Below are 4,090 nucleotides of genomic sequence, written 5' to 3'. Positions count from 1 at the left end.
AGCCAGCCCCGCCCCCTGGTGGGCTGAGCTGGCCACACACACACACAATAAATAAATGTAATAAATAAAAATAAATAAATATTTAAAAAAAAAGAAGAAGCGCTTCCCTGGCAAGTGCAAGGGCCTGAGTTCAATCCCCGGTTCCGAAAACAAAAACAAAAACACATCATAGTCAAAATCTCAGAAATTCAGGGCCGGCCAAATACCTCAGTGAACTAAAGCGCCTGCAAGCCTGCACAGGGACCCGGGGCTCGATCCCTGCCCTGCCAGGCCAGCCCCATCCCCGGGGCGCGCTGAGAAGGCGATTGAGATTGGGCATGGTGGCGTGAGTCTGTAATCCCAGCACTTGCTTGGGAGGGATTGTTCCCATTGGTGAAAAAGACTCATTAAAATTTGGGGTCTCAGTGTCCCCAGGTTCCTCATCTTTTTCTACACTCTCCAATTTCAACTTTCAGCATCCAGTTTCTTCCCATCAAATACCCTCACTTTGACAACAGATATTATATGAAGCTGGCAGTTTAATTTACACTGTAATCACCTGCTCAGATGAGATTATGTATTTAATACCAGCAATCTCAGCTCTGGGGCTATAGGGGATAAGTGTCTCCTTCAGGGTCATTCATTAAGTACTTGGCCAAGAAATTAAATACTTGAACTCATTCTAGCTTTTTTGATACATTTCCAGTTCACAGTAGGAAAAAACAGCCATTTTATTGTATTCATTATCTTGATGAATGTGACCATAGTGGCATATACATGGTCACCCAGATTCCTCTTTCTTACAAGTGTCTGATTAGGAGTATCCCATAGTGATATTTCGTATATGTTAGATTGCTTTTTTTTTTTTGGCGGAACCAGGGATTGAACTCAGGGAAGTTCCCTTGCACTTGCCAGGGAAGAGCTTATTTTACTGAGCCATCTCCCGGCCCCCCATATCTGTTAGATTTCTAAAGTTCTTGTTCTAGAGGTCTTTTACATCCTGGTTAGGTTAATCTCTCTCTCTCTTCTCTCTCTCTCTCTCTCTCTCTCTCTCTCTCTCTCTCTCTCTCTCTCTCTCTCTCTGGGTATTTTTTTAGGGACGGGTCTACAGGGTGTTCAGGGTGTTGTTTTGTTACCCGTTGTCTGGAGGGAGTAACTCTGAACTGCTTGAGAGAATTCTAATGCTTCCCTGAGGCAGTGGCTTTGGAAATCAGTGCAGATTCACTTCAGGACCAAACCCCAGGACTTCTCTTTGCCTCTAGACTTATAACAAGATTAAAGCCCTTGGGTCAGCGAGCTAGCTCCGCAGTCTAAAGCGCCTGCTAAGGCAAGGGCAGGGACCCGGGTCCACAAAAAAAAAAAAAAAATCAAGCCCTAAAACTTCTTTAAGGATAACATAGACTGTATCACCTATAATGAGGTGTATCATACGCTGCAAGAACTACTTCACTCTGCTAATATTTATAAACAGAAGCCTGAGGAACCACTGGATATTGGATATGTAGAACAGCAGCATCAGGAATATGAAGTTGGCGGGCCAGGGAGATGGCTCAGTAGCATAAGCGTTTGCCTGCCAAGTTCCTCAAGTGCTTGCCGAGTTCAATCCCCAGTTCTGAAAAAAAAAAAAAAAAAGAAAAGAAAAACGGAATATGAAGTTGGATCAGCCTGAAATTATTGATGTGTAGAGGCTGGGGAGATGGCTCAGTGGAATAAGTGCTTCCCTGGCAAGTGCAAGGGCCTGAGTTCAATCCCCAGTTCTGCCAAAACAAAACAAAACAAAAACATGGATCAAGAGGTAGACCATAATAGACTAGGTAGAAAATGCTGCATTTAGGGCCAACCAGAAGGACTGGAGAGATAGCTCGGTAGAATAAGTACTTGCCAGGCAAGCGCAAGGACCTGAGTTCAATCCCCAGTTCTGCCAAAACAACAACAGAAAAAAAAAATTATAAATTTTCTGAAGGCATTTGGGTTTTGGGGGGGGGTTGTTTTTGTTTTTTGTTTTTGCAGTACCAGGGATCGAACTCAGCACCTTGCGCTTGCCAGGCAGGCACTTACGCCACTGAGCTATATCCCCAACCCCTTCTGAAGGCATTTGGAGCCTACCCCCCTCAAAAAAAAAATCCTTCTGACATTTGGGGGCCTGCCCTTAGCTCGGTTCTTTAAGTGGCTGCTTCAATAAAGCAGTCAGGCTCAGGTTGCTGTGGTTCGATCCCCACAACTCAAGCCAAGCAAACCTGCCCTGAAGGCATTCTGAGCGTGCCAAAAAAAAAAAATCCTAGGGCCGGCCAGATAACTCAGTAGACTAAAGCTCCTGCTTAGGCAGAGCTCAGCGACTGGGGTTTGAACCCCTGAGTGCTGTGCCGGCCTCGCCCCCTGTTGATTCCACTTCCTTTAAGAACCCTAATCCACTCCATAAAATCAAAATAAATTGCACAAGTTGTGCCTCTAAACAAAGTATGCTTTTTTTTTTTTTTTTTTTTTTTTTTCCTCAGAACCTGGGATTGAACTCAGGCCCTTGCTCTTGCCAGGGAAGCACTTTTTCCACTGAGCCATCTCCTCAGCCCAAAGTACACTTTTCAACAAGCACATAAATCTTACTCTGATGATGACAAATTCTTTAATTGTATGGTATGAATGTTTCTGTGCCTGCATAAAGAGACTCAATTCCTATGGTCCTTAAGTGGGCAAGGATGTTAGCAGGTGAGTAAATTATGAGGAACCGGCTCTTCTTTTGGTTTTTGTTGCTGTTGTTTTGTACCTGGAATGGAACTCAGGACCTTGCACTTCCCAAGCAGGCACTGTGCCACTGAGCTGTCTCCCTGTCCCCAAGGACTCTGCTGTTATGAGTGGGGATGTTACCTTTATAAAACAAACTTCTGGGGCTGGGGAGATGGCTCAGTAGAATAAGCACTTGCTTGGCAAGCACAAGGGCCTGAGTTCAATCCCCGGTTCCGCCAAATAAATAAATAAATAAATAAATAAATAAAACTTTCTATCCTTATAAAACAACTTTCTTTTTTTCGCTATTTGTGGACTGAACAGAAGGTATCAGCTCTGAAGCAGGGAACAAGCTTTCATGAGTCACCAAATCTGTTGGCACCTTGATTTTAGACTTCCCTGTCTCCATATCTATGATCAATTTCTGTTTATAAATTATCCAGCTTAAGATATTTTTTAGATAGCAGTCAAAATGAAATTAGACATTTAGTTTTTTACTATTTTTATTAGCTATCTTTTGCTTTATCAAATGTCCCCACTAGAGGGTAGCATTTGATTAGAATAGTATGGGACTTTTAAATCTAAAATTTTACAACCTTGCCTGTTATAAAACTGAACTAGAAACTATACACTTCTATCTAAATTCATATTGAGCTTCCACATTAATACAAGATCAGGGGCCAGGGAGATGGCTCAGCAGAATAAGTGCTTGCCTGGCAAGCGCAAGGGCCTGAGTTCAATCTCCAGTTCCACCAAAAAAAAAAAAAAAAAAAAAAATTATAAATTTTCTGAAGGCATTTGGGTTTTGGGGGGGGGGTTGTTTTTGTTTTTTGTTTTTGCAGTACCAGGGATCGAACTCAGCACCTTGCGCTTGCCAGGCAGGCACTTACGCCACTGAGCTATATCCCCAACCCCTTCTGAAGGCATTTGGAGCCTACCCCCCTCAAAAAAAAAATCCTTCTGACATTTGGGGGCCTGCCCTTAGCTCGGTTCTTTAAGTGGCTGCTTCAATAAAGCAGTCAGGCTCAGGTTGCTGTGGTTCGATCCCCACAACTCAAGCCAAGCAAACCTGCCCTGAAGGCATTCTGAGCGTGCCAAAAAAAAAAAATCCTAGGGCCGGCCAGATAACTCAGTAGACTAAAGCTCCTGCTTAGGCAGAGCTCAGCGACTGGGGTTTGAACCCCTGAGTGCTGTGCCGGCCTCGCCCCCTGTTGATTCCACTTCCTTTAAGAACCCTAATCCACTCCATAAAATCAAAATAAATTGCACAAGTTGTGCCTCTAAACAAAGTATGCTTTTTTTTTTTTTTTTTTTTTTTTTCCTCAGAACCTGGGATTGAACTCAGGCCCTTGCTCTTGCCAGGGAAGCACTTTTTCCACTGAGCCATCTC

This window comes from Octodon degus, unplaced genomic scaffold (genome assembly GCF_000260255.1).
Source record: "Octodon degus isolate 3935 unplaced genomic scaffold, OctDeg1.0 scaffold00117, whole genome shotgun sequence".
Taxonomy (NCBI): Eukaryota; Metazoa; Chordata; class Mammalia; order Rodentia; family Octodontidae; genus Octodon; species Octodon degus.
Note: the sequence above shows the minus strand (reverse complement) of the source record.